The sequence below is a fragment of the Puma concolor genome, chromosome D1 (assembly GCF_028749965.1).
Source record: "Puma concolor isolate L17-30 chromosome D1, mPumCon1.1.hap2, whole genome shotgun sequence".
NCBI classification, from domain to species: Eukaryota; Metazoa; Chordata; class Mammalia; order Carnivora; family Felidae; genus Puma; species Puma concolor.
Genome location: NC_141676.1, coordinates 58,260,431 through 58,273,947, shown reverse-complemented (window position 1 = coordinate 58,273,947; position 13,517 = coordinate 58,260,431). Strand labels below are relative to the sequence as shown.

The window sequence follows — 13,517 nt, the reverse complement described above, 5'->3', positions numbered from 1 at the left end:
ATGTTCGTGTCCTCCCCAGAATTCATAGGTATTAGATGAGGTCATGAGGGTGGGAACCCCATGATGGGATTAGTGTACTTATAAGAAGAGGAAGAGAGACCAGAGCTCTCTATCTCTCCACCATGTGCAGACACCGGTGAGAAGGCTGTCTGCAAGTCAGGAAGAGGGCCCTCGCTAGGGAACCAGATTGGCTAGCACCCTGATCTTGGACTTGCCAGCCTCCAGAACAATGAGAAATAAATCCGTTATTTAAGCCACCAGTCTATGGTACTTTGTTATGGCAGCCCGAGCTGACCAAGACGCCACATTAAGGAGTCTGGAGTAACTGGGTAATGTGGAGCCACTCAAGTGTTTTAAGGAGGGAATGAGTAGCTGCACTGTAGAGAATAAATTAATGGAGTGGCCTCTGGTAAGATGAGGCTATTGTTGAAACCCAGGCAAGGGTACTAACAGTGAGAGTTCAATGAACAGAATGGTAATAAAATCAATATTCCTTGGAAAGATTCAACCTGGACACAGTAGTAAGAAAAGAGAAGAATGATACGTGTTTTAAACACCATAGGAATATCCTCAATAATATTCCTAGCAAATTATTTCCTGGCCCCTGAACCAAATCGCTTGGGTATTGGCAGCCTCACCACTTCCAGCTCTGCCTAGGAGAGAGCTTTCTGATAATGACCCAAAGGTACAGACCTTGTACCATTTATTGCTTTGCCCACTTCTGTTATCTCTTAGACATACGCTGGGTCTGACATACATGGCAAACTTAGGTGCCCCTCTGATAGAGGCCCACAGCCCTGGTTACACTGTTTACCTGCCTGGCAGTCCCAGGAGCCTGTAAATCCTTTGCAGGCATGCATGGGGTCATGTTTACAATTGCATCTCTCATCCTCTGCAGAGTGCCTAAGACATTGCAAAATGGGTTTATAAATGAATTTTTCGTTAATTTTTAAAAATACACATAATATAAAATTTACCATCTTAAGCATTTTTAAATATACAGGTCAGTGGTATTAAGTGTATTCATACTGCTGTGCAACCATCCACCCACAAAACTCATTTTTCATCTTGCAAAACTGAAACTGTCTTCCTACGAAATGTAACTCTCCATTTCCCTCTCCCCCCAGCTCCCTGTAACCATCATCCTACTCTTTTTTTTTAATGTTTATTTATTTGTTTTGAGGGGGGAGGGGCAGAGAGAGATAGACAGAAAGAATTCCAAGCAGGCTCCACGCTCAGCAAAGAGCCCGACATGTGTGCAAGATCATGACCAAGCCAAAATCAAGAGTCAGATGCTCAACTGACTGAGCCACCCAGGCACCCCCGTCATCCTACTTTCTATTTCTATGAATCTGACTACTCCAGGTACTTCACACAATCATATAGTATTTATATTTTTGTGACTGACTTATTTCATTCAGCACAATGTCCTCAAGGTTCATCCTTGTTGTAACATGTGTCAGAATTTCCTTCCTTTTCAAGACTGAATAATATTCCATTATATGTATATACCATGTTTTGTTTATCCATTCACCTGTTCATGGACACTCAGGTCGCTTCTACCTTTTGGCTATTGTGAATAATGCAACATGCATGTATAATATCTTTTCAAGACCCTGATTTCCATTGTTTTGTGTATATCCCCAGAAGTAGAACTGCTGGATCATATGGCCATTCTATTTTTAAGATTTGAGGAACCATCATACTGTCTTCCACAGTAGCTGTATTCTACATTCCCACCAACGCTGTACAAGAGTTCCAATTTTTCCCACATTCTTACTAACATTTATTTTCCTTTTTTTTTTTAATCATGGATGTGAGGTAGTATCACACTGCAGTTTTGACTTGCATTTCCTTAATGATTAGTGATGTTGAACATTTTTTCATGTGCTTATTGGTAATCTGTATATCTTGTTTGGAGAAATGTCTGTTCAAGCCCTTTGCCCAATTCTAACTGGGCTCATTTTTGTTATGGAGTTTTAGGAGTTCTCTATCTATTCTGGATATCAATCCCTTACCAGATAATGTGATTTGCAAATATTTTCTGTATTGTGTAGGTTGCCCTTTACTCTGTTGATTGTGTCCTTCAATGCACAAAAGTTTTTAATTTTCATGAGCTTCAATTTGTCTATGTTCTCTTTTATCACCTGTGCCTTTGGTGCCTTATCCAAGAAATCACTGAAAAATCTAATGTTGTAAAGCTTTTTCCTTGTGTTTTTTTTCTAATAGTTGTATAGTACTAGCCCTTACATTTATGTCTTTGATTCATTTTGAGTTAATTTTTACATATGGTATTAGGTAAGTGTCCAAGCTCATTCTAAAATGAATCATTTTTTAAAAGGTCAAGAAAATTCCTTCCTGAAATATAGCTTTGCTGTTGGCAATCTAAAACACTGAATAATCTATTTTTACAGGGGTGGAAATCTCTTGAGTATATAGTATACATGTGAAGTCATGTAAATGGAATGACTATTGACCTTATAACAAAAACCAAATCTAGAATCCCAGCTGTGATACTTTGTAGCTATGAGACATAGGTCAAATTCATAGTCTTTCTGAGCCTCAGATTCTTTATCTATGAAATATGAGAAATGATTTGGCAGAGAACAAAAATCGATAGCTTTGTCAGCTAAAAGTGGTGAACTTTGTAGAAAACAAACTGGATTCCCCACGTGTTGTTGGTGACACTGTACTATGATACAGCCATTTTAGAAATGTTTGAGTTCCTTAAAATGTTAAATATAAACCTACCGTAAGATCTAGCTGTCATCCTACTCTTAGGTATTTACCTAAGAGAAATGAAAGCGTATGTCCACAAAAAGACTTCTACATGAATGTCTGTAACATATTATTCATAATAGCCAAAAACTGTAAATATCCCAAATCCCTAACAATAACAGAGAGGACAGACACAACATTCATTATCATTATAATAGAATAATACTCAGCAGTAAAAGGGGAACAAACTACTGATACACATATCAACATGATGAGACTCAAAAAACATGTTAAGTAAAGAAACTAGACACCAAGGATTACATCTCATTTATATGAAAACTTTAAAGCTTATTTATTTATTTTGAGGTTGAGAGGGAGAGGGAGGGAGGGAGGGAGGGAGGGAGGGAGGGAGGGAGGGCGGGCATGAGTCGGGGAGGGGCAGAGAGAGGGAGAAAGAGAATCCCAAGCAGGGTTTGTGCTGTCAGCCCAGAGCCCCATGTGGGGCTCGATCTCACAAACCACGTGATCATGACCTGAGCCAAAACCAAGAGTCAGACACATAACTGATTGAGCCACCCAGGTGCCCCATTTATATGAAAATTTTAGAAAATTGGGGCACCTGACTGGCTCAGTCAGTAGAGCATGCAACGCTTAATCTCAGGGTTGTAAATTCAAGCCCCACATTGGGTGTAGAGATTATTTAAAAATAAAACCTTTAAAACAAATTTACAAAATGCAAAACTGTAGAGACAAAAAGATTAGCAGTTATGTAGGGCTAAAGATGAGAGAAGGAAATGACTACAAACAGACACAACAGAACTTTTTGGGATGATGAATTGTAGTAATTGTTGTACAGCTATATAAATTTACTAAGAATCAATAAAACTGTACATTTAGCAATAGGTGAATTATATGGTATTTAAGTTGCACTCAATAAGGCTGTAGTGGAAAAGGTTATGCCCTAGTTCACAGCAGTACTCCTGTAATAGACAAAAACGAGAAACAACATAAATGCCTGTCAACAATAGAATGGATAAGTTGGATATATTCATATGACAGAATACTATTAAGCAATGAGAATTAACTACAGCTTCATGTACCTTGGATAAATCTCACAAACACAATGTTGAGTAAAAGACACATAATAGTACATAATGTATAATTCCATTTACGTGATATTTAAAAACAGACAAAAAATATTTGAAATATGTAGAAATCAAGATAGTAGTGGGGTGCCTGGGTGGCTCAGTCAGTTAAGCATCTGACTCCTGATCTTGGTCTTGATCTCAGGGTCATGGGTTCAAGCCCCATGTTGAGCTCAAAGCTGGATGTGAAGCATACTTAAATAAATAAATAAGTAAATGAAAAGACAAACAAATCAAGATAGTGGTTATTCTTTGGGTGAACAGAGGCAGTGAGGTGTTAATAATGTTTCTTTTTTTAATTTTAATTTTATTATTTTCAGTTTTACTAAGGTATCATTGACAAATAATATTGTTTCTTGAGATGTGTGCTCATTATATAGGGGTATTCATTTTTTGAAAGTTTATCATGCTATACACTTATGGTTTGTGCACTGTTTTATATGTTATGCTTCAATAAAAAGTTTACTTTAAAAGTGCACTAATTTTTAAAAACACTCCACTGGTGATCTCTGAGAAGCGTGTGTGCGGGTACACCTCTGTGTGTCTGTATATCTGTGTGTGTGTGTGTGTGTGTGTGTGTGTGTGTGTGTGTGTGTGGATGATGAGACGAGCTGGCCAGGCAAAGATCCGAGGAAGTGTTCCAGGATAAGGAAACAAGCAGTTCACAGGCCCTACGGGAGTAAGCCTGGCGTGTTCAGAGAATGGAAAGAAGGCTGTGTGTGTGGCTGGCATAAAGTGAATGAGATGAATGTGAGATCATTCCTTTATTCATTCATCAAATACGTCAGAGTTGTGCCAGAGGCTGAGAAGTCTGAGGAGAGCCAATTGTTTGCAAAGCATGGCAGAGAAAGGAAGGAGAGGGTAAAAGCCAAGGTAGAAGAAAGTCCTCAGGGTTCCTTTCAAATTACACATGCAGACACATACACACACATACACACAGAGTAGAAGAAAGGAAAAACTGAAGACGAGGGAAACATTACAGAAACAAGGTCCTGGAGAAAAACAGTAGAGGACAGAATAATGGGAATAGGTGAGAGGGCTCACTCTGGGAAGGATATGGGAAAGCTAAAAGTAAAACAGTCATAAAGACAAACATTTTGAAATAGAGAGAAGCAAAATTAACACATTCTCCCATCTCTCCATTGAAATGTGAGGAATGGCCACATATGGGAATACATTAGGGCTTAGAGAGTTATTTATAAAAAAGAGATTTTGAAAGTTATTTTTTTCCCTTAAAATATAATTTAATAAAGAAACTGGGTCCTCTGATGCGCTCCTAACACTGTTCTCTGTTCTCTGCCAAGCTGAGCTGTCTGGAGCCTTCACCATGAGGCAGCCTGGGAAATTCCAAAGTGTAAGGTACCAGGCCTCTAGTACACTCCCCTGACCTGTCCCAGGGCCCTCACACCATAGACAGAGAGCTCCACATAAGGCATACCGCCCACAGAGCAAGCTGCTAGCCAATAGGTGACAGGGTCTTTAAAATTCACAGAGAAAATGTGCAAAGTAGGTTGTCCTCTACATGTCCACCATCAGTTATGATACAGAAATAGAACATAAACATGTCAAGGAAGATGAGTACAAATACTTTGAGGAGCTATTATACTCTAGACGGTTTCATGCTGTACCTTTACCATTTATTGGATATTGTGGGACTGAGATAATCCCATTTTTGCATTATGCTGAGATGATCGATGACATTTTGAAAACTGAGAAGAGTTATGCTTCATTGTCCACTTGTCCGGGACTGACTGTCTACAGTTTCATGGCGTTAAAAGACAGTAGTACATTGATATTATGAATCAATATGGATCACTACATTTTTTCTTTTTGAAATTTGGGGGAAAGGTCACATCCTCTACCAATAAAGCCAGTAGAAAATCCCATAGAGATATGGTAGGTAATATAAACTGGTCAGATCACAAAAATGACATAAAGATATGAATTTTGCCTGAGGAATATACTACTGTGAAGATCGCTGATTCAGGTCCCCAACTCTCTGGATCAGTAGATTATAATGTGGTACATAGTTTATGTAACAAAGGATTTATTTCTTTGAATAAATAAATCAATCTCTGATGACAATTTCATTCTCTTGAAGGTTTTATAATGAACTGAATGCCAGATGACTAGGTGATTACTTTGAAACTATGTATTATCTTTCAATAGATAAGCATACTAATGTTGCTGAGCTTGCAAATGTCCTTGAGGGAGACTTATCATTGGTTAAGAATGATGTTTCCATGTATTGCTGATTGGGCTTTGCACATAAGAGACAAGTAATAAATCTGGATCAACTTCATTCATCATGGTGGAATGTACCCTGTGTAAACAAATTTGAAAGTAGTTTATATCTACAAAAGATACTCCTATCATGGCATGGTGAAGAAGGTAGGAGTCCTGAACAAGAAGCTGTGTCAGCTCTGATATCCATACTACATCCAGCTGACACTGCCAGGATAAGCAGTTTGGGTCTGTCTACAGGATACACGAAGATATTGTTTTCCTATCTGACTCAACTCTTGCCTTTTTAACGATGAGAAATCTTTCACCTAAAGTTGGCAAACTCTCACATGAGTCTCTGGACAGCTTCCTTAACAGAATTAGAAAAGATTCAAAACACTTAGGAAGGAGAAGTGCAGACTGCAGAAATATTTTGACCAGGCACTTAAAGAAACAAAATACTGTCTCTGCATCACAGTAACAACCCAATTATGGTTTTCTTCTGAACCTCTTACATTGTAAAAGCCTTCCTGATTTGAATTCTACAACTTGAAGCAGAGTTCTACACAAAAATTATAAATTGCTTGTTTCCACAGCTTCTCTAATAGATCAACCCATTGGCAATAGTATTGCTTGGCATTTTATTGTTGCTGTTTTTTAATGTTTATTTATTTTTGAGAGAGAGAGAGAGTGAGCAGGGGAGGGGCAGAGAGAGAGGGAGACTAAAGATCTGAAGTAGGCTCCATGCTGACAACAGAGAGCCCCATGCAGGACTTGGAACTCACAAATCCATGAACCATGAGATCATGACCTGAGCCAAAGTCAGACGCTTAACTGACTGTGCCATCCAGGTGCCCCCTGCTCAGCATTTTAGATCCATTATCTAGAAGTCACCACCCAGAAGTCAGATACCCATTTCTTTTACCGTCCAAAAGCATAAGACTTCAAAAACTATCATAGAGATTTCATGGTTATTATTTTTTTAAGTTTATTTATTTATTTTGAGAGAAGGAGAGAGAGGGAGCATGCACGAGCAAGTTGGGGAAGGGCAGAGAGAAGGGAGAGACAGAGAACCTCAAGCAGGCTCCACACTGTCAGTGTGGGGTCCCACGTGGAACTCTAACTCACAAAACCGTGAGATGATGACTTGAGCCAAAACCAAGAGTCAGACACTAAACTGACTGAGCCACCCAGGCACCCCATATTTCATGGTTATTATTAAACATTAATAATGCCTTGGAGTCCTAATCCTGAAATAATTCCTACTTTAGATATGCTCATAATATTGAACAATGGGATGGGAGAAATCTTTCCCATTTGATGAAAAAACTACAAGGAGGGTCATGAGTCATGTTAATATGATTGTCTATAAAGCACTGCAAATGTTAAGGGACAAAATGGGTTTGCAGGGATTTTTGTGGTTATGTTACCATGTTGTATGCTTCTAAACAATTTACAAACGGAAGACTTGGTGATGTTTCTGAGAAGAAAGGAGAACCTGATTTCACTTCCGGCTCAGAGCAAATGAAAGTAGAGAACGATTTGAAATCGTCACTGAGGAAGCAACTACAGATTGAACAACAAAACAGAACTCTGATGTTGCCACAACAGAAGCCCACTGGTTTCTTCTTGATCTGTGCTTTGAAATTCCTGTTTAGCTCTGAATTAATGAGAAAGTTTATAGGAAAACTGCTACACACAAACTTTGCAGAAAAGAAAGCTGTCAAAACAAACAAACAAAAAAACCCCTCCATTCTGGTACAAAACTATGTCTACGTGTCCTTAACTTTTCATTCATTCTAGGAAGGAGCTTTAACACTGGATATTCACACTGAAGCCACCCTTTCAAGTTTGCTTTACCATCTTAGGTTGGTATGGAAGTCTCATTTCCTGCAAATAATGCAATATTTAGAGACGGCATCTTATCAGAAAAGAATAGACAGTCACCTTCCTCAATTCATTTGCAATAATTTTATAACAACAACATTTGTTGTTCACACTTGGTGTCTTTTTCTTTCTTAAAGTGTGCTTTATAGTGCCAGTCACTAAAAAACATCCTGCTGGTGAGGTATAACTTATACTTAAATGATGTTCAAAGTGTTTTGTGGTGTAGTTTGGGAAACATTTGATAGTGTTTGGAATCTTGCTCATTATAGCACATCCTAATGCAACAAAGAGCTACTTCGAAAAAAATTTTTTTGACCCCTAATTTTTTAACAAAGAGCTTTTTAGCAATCAGCACTGTATTTTTTCATCTTGAATCAATCTGCATTTCATTTTATAAATCTAACGATAAACTTTACAGGCTTTATGATGACTGTTGACATTTATAAGCAGTCACTATGAATACTGTAATGGTGATTTTATGTGTCAGTTTATCAAACATAAATCTGGTTTAATTTTATATGTAACAAAATATATAACAAAACCTATGCTTTTGGGGATAATGGGAAAGAGATTTATCTCTTCCTATGAAAAGACTTCTTGGTATTTAGAGTAGAAAGAGTATAAAACAATAAATATCCAGTACTGAGAAATTTGATGAGGCATTAAGAATTCCTGTGGATATCTATAAATTATGTGTATCAATTGAACATTGTGGAAGGTATACAAATCAGCAAGTTATGTATAATTTAGCCCTGTTTTATAAGATCTTAACTCAGACTATAAAGATTCACTGACATCTCATGAGAAGTTTTGGAAAACATTTTTTTAACCCATTTAGAATTCATTCAAAGTGCATCAAGCAGCACTTTAAAGGGTGTTAACATGGTCCAATTTGCATTTTGTTTGTTTTGGTTTTTTCCTTTTTTTTTTTTTGTATCAGCATTATTGAAATATAATTAACATACCATACAATTCACTCATTTAAAGGGAAAGTCAACAGTTTTTTAGTATATTCAGAGTTGTGCAACCATCACCACAACCAATTTTAGAACATTTTCATCATCCCCAAACAACCACCCTCTCCTTACCCTTTACCTGTCATGCCCCAATGCCCTCCATCCCTCCTAGCTCTATTTTCTGCCTCTATAGAGTCGTCTATTCTGACATTTCATACAAGTGGAAGCATACAATATGTGGTCTTTTGTGACAGGCTTGACTTAGCAAAATGTTTTCAAGGTTCATCCTTGTTGTAGCATGTATCAGTACTTCATTCCTTTTTATTGCTGACTCAACATGCATCTTTTAACTCTTAACAGTGTTTTTCTTTTTTTTTTTTTTTTAATTTTTTTTTCAACATTTATTTATTTTTGGGACAGAGAGAGACAGAGCATGAATGGGGGAGGGGCAGAGAGAGAGGGAGACACAGAATCGGAAACAGGCTCCAGGCTCTGAGCCATCAGCCCAGAGCCCGACGCGGGGCTCGAACTCACGGACCGCGAAATCGTGACCTGGCTGAAGTCGGACGCTCAACCGACTGCGCCACCCAGGCGCCCCATTAACAGTGTTTTTCTAATTCAACATTTAAAATACAGGGTTTGCTGGGGGACCTGAGTGGCTCAGTTGGTTAAGCAACCAGCTCTTGGTTTCTGCTCAGGTCATGATCTCACAGTTCGTGGAATTGAGCTCTGAGTTGGACTCCACACTGACAGCATGGACCCTGCTTGGGATTCTTTCTCTCCCACTGTCTCTGTCCCTCCCCAACACTCTCTCTCAAAATAAATAAATAAACTTAAAAAAGACAACAACAAAAAAATCTTTAATGAATCTTCACTGGCAAGTAACAAACCCTATATGTTTTTTTAAGTTTATTTATTTATTTTGAGAGAGTGTGTTGGGGAGGAGCAGAGACAGTGCACACACGCGTGCATGTGCACACACACAAGCAGGGGAGGGGCAGAGAGAGAAAGGGAGAGAGAGAATCCCCAGCAGGCTCCATGCTCAACACAGGTACTGAGGCAGGCAGGAGCATGACCTGAGCTGAAGTCTGACACTCAACCGACTGAGCCATCCAGGTACCCCTTGATTTTTCTAAAATATGCAATCAGGGGCACCTGGCTGGCTCAGTTGGTGGAACATTTGACTCTTGATCTTGGGGTTGTGAGTTCAAGCACCAAGTTGGGTGTAGAGATTACATAAAAATAAAATGTTTTTAAAAATGCAATCGGGGGGGAGTGCCTGGGTGGCTCAGTTGGTTAAGTGTCTGACTTCGGCTCAGGTCATGATCTCGCGGTTCTGAATTCAAGCCCCGCGTCAGCTATGCTGACAGCTCAGAGCCTGGAGCCTGCTTTGAATTCTGTCTCCCTCTCTCTCTGCCCCTCCCCTCCCTGCTCATGCTCTGTCTCTCTCTGTCTCAAAAATGAATAAAACATTTAAAAAAATGTTTAAAAAATGCAATCAGGAGAGCCTAGGTGGCTCAGTCAGTTAAGCGTCTAGCTCTTGGTTTTGGCTCAGGTCATGATCTTATGGTTTCGTGAGTTCAATCCCCACATCAGGCTCCATCCTGACAGGGCAGAGTCTGCTTGAGATTTTCTGTCTCCCTCTCTCTCTCTGCCCCTCCCCCACTTGCATTGCCTCTCTCTCTCAAAAATAAACTTAAAAAAATTAAAAATAAAAATTTTTAAAAATGCAATCAATAAAATACCTAGGAATAAATCTAACCAAAGGGGTGAAAAATCTATACACTGAAAACTATAGAAAGCTTATGAATGAAATTGAAAAAGACACAAAACAATGGAAAAATATCCAATGCTCCTGGAGAGGAAGAACAAATATTATTAAAATGTCAATACTACCCAAAGCAATCTACATATTCAATGCCATACCTATCAAAATAACACCAGCATTCTTCACAGAGCTAGAACAAGCAATCCTAAAATTTGTATGGAACCACAAAAGACCCCAAATAGCCAAAGCAATCTTGACAAAGAAAACCAAAGCAGGAGGCATCACAATCCCGGACTTCAAGCTGTATTACAAACGTATGGCCAACTAATCTTTGACAAAGCAGGAAAGAATACTCAATAGAATAAAAACAGTCTCTTCAGCAAGTGGTGCTAGGAAAACTGGACAGTGACAGAAAAATGAATCTGGATCATTTTCTCACACCATACACAAAAATAAACTCCAAATGGATGAAAGACCTAAACGTAAGACAGGAAGCCATCAAAATCCTAGAGAAGAAAACAGGCAAAAAAATCTCTTTGACTTCGGCCACATCAACTTTTTATTCAACACATCTCTGAAGGCAAGAGAAACAAAAGCAAAAATGAACTATTGAGACCTCATCAAAATAAAAAGCTTCTGCACGGCAAAGGAAACAATCAGCAAAACTAAAAGGCAACCAACGGAATGGGAGAAGATATTTGCAAATGACATACCAGATAAAGGGTTAGTATCCAAAATCTATAGAGAACTTATCAAACTCAACACCCAAAAACCAAATAATCCAGTGAAAAAATGGGCAAAAAACATGAATAGACACTTCTCCAAAGAAGACATCCAGATGGCCAACCGACACATGAAAAATGCTCAACATCACTCATCAGGGAAATACAAATCAAAACCACAATGAGATACCACCTCACACCTGTCAGAATGAATAACATTAACAACTCAGGCAACAACAGATGTTGGCGAGGATGCCGAGAAAGAGGATCTCTTTTGCACTGCTGGTGAGAATGCAAACTGGTGCAGCCACTCTGGAAAACAGTATGGAGGTTCTTCAAAAAATTAAAAATAGAACTACCCCACAACCCAGCAATTGCACTACTAGTTATCTATCTAAGGGATACAGGTATGCCATTTTGAAGGGGCACATGCACCCCAATGTTTATAGCAGCACTATCAACAACAGCCAAAGTATGGAAAGAGCCCAAATGTCCATTGGTGGATGAATGGATAAAGAAGATGTGGTATATATATACAATGGAGTATTACTCGGCAATCAAAAAGAATGAAATCTTGCCATTTGCAACTATGTGGATGGAACTAGAGGGTACTATGCTAAGCGAAATTAATCAGAGAAGACAAATATATGACTTCACTCGTATGAGGACTTTAAGAGACAAAACAGATGAACATAAGGGAAGAGAAGCAAAAAGAATATAAAAACAGGGAGGGGGACAAAACATAAGAGACTCTTAAATATAGAGAACAGAGGGTTGCTGGAGGGGTTGTGGGAGGGGGGTGAGCTAAATGGGTAAGGGGCATTAAGGAATCTACTGAAATCATTGTTGCACTATATGCTAACTTGGATGTAAATTTAAAAATAAATTAATAAATAAAATAACTAAGTTTTAAAAAAATGCAACCAGATAATTTTGTGTTTATTTGGGGGTGGGGGGGGGTAACATAGCCAACCTACCCAATATTTTAAAATTACCAGAGACATTTGAAATGTTTAATATTTCCTCATGTTGGCTTAATTATCTGATGTTTTCAATTCTCTTTGGCATTCTTGTGTCTTTTCCATTTTCAGTGTTTCAAACAGTTTGTACTTAAAATGTTAAAGTTTCAAAACTGTAAATACAGTGGATTGTTTTCTGGTATGATATCAACATTATAAACCTTGTCAATTTGATTACTGGCACATACGTTTACAAATAAACTGCAGTATGTATGTATTTAATGAAATAGATGTGAAACAAGTTTTTTAAACGCACTTACCTGTATGCATACATTCTCTAATCTGTCTACAGGACATCTTATGACTTGGACAAGCTGCTTGCTAAAAGTCCACAGATATAGTGTCAGTAGCATTGCTCTCATCTGCTTGGCTCCATCCGAAATAAAACAGAATTGGCGGGGGGGGGGGGGGGGGGTCGTTGTTTATTTTTGTTTTCAAACTCTTGTGTTAAGAGAATTTAACAGGATTTCTTCTTAAGAAATTCATGCTGGGTCCTGGTAATCTCTACTTCTTTTTTTAAAGGTTCACACATCATCTTTTTACCAGCCCTTGAATTTTGCAAGGGATAAACAAACATCTCACGGGTATATAGTCTTTGGTCAATTCTTCCTTGTTTTGGCAATCAGGGTGGTGCTTTCATTTTGAGGCCATTAGTTCCATCTTGTTCTTTCTGCCTTCTCAAGTTCAGCAGTTTCACCACCAGTCACAGAGCAATCTGGGAATCATTTCTTCACAGCAAGACACAGAAGCTTGTGGAAAAGCCAGAGCAGCTAGTGGATGGGAGATTCCACAGTGCCAGAAATAATTCTCCAGCTTGACTTCTCAGTTTCCACTTTTCTTCTGCTTCTGCCAAGACCACGTTTTTTCTTGTTTTTCTTTCCTGCTATAATTATCCAGTCCCATGCCAGTTATTTTCAGCTGACATTTCTTGTGGACAATTCAGAAAACAAACACATTGGAGGCTGATAAACCAGGATTTAAATCGCAGCTCACCACTTCCCAGCTGTGTGACATTACGCAGGTGATTTCACTTCTTTGGGACTCTGTTTCCTCTTAAACCTGAGGTTAATATCAGCCTC

At 38.6% G+C, this 13,517-nt stretch overlaps 2 pseudogenes; both read left to right on the top strand.

Moving 5' to 3' along the window:
* Positions 1–5,385: 5,385 nt before the first annotated feature.
* LOC112865744 (protein FAM91A1 pseudogene) lies at positions 5,386–6,567 on the top strand (annotated as a pseudogene).
* An 877-nt stretch (positions 6,568–7,444) lies between these two features.
* On the top strand, positions 7,445–8,158 carry LOC147576748 (protein FAM91A1 pseudogene; annotated as a pseudogene).
* Positions 8,159–13,517: the final 5,359 nt, after the last annotated feature.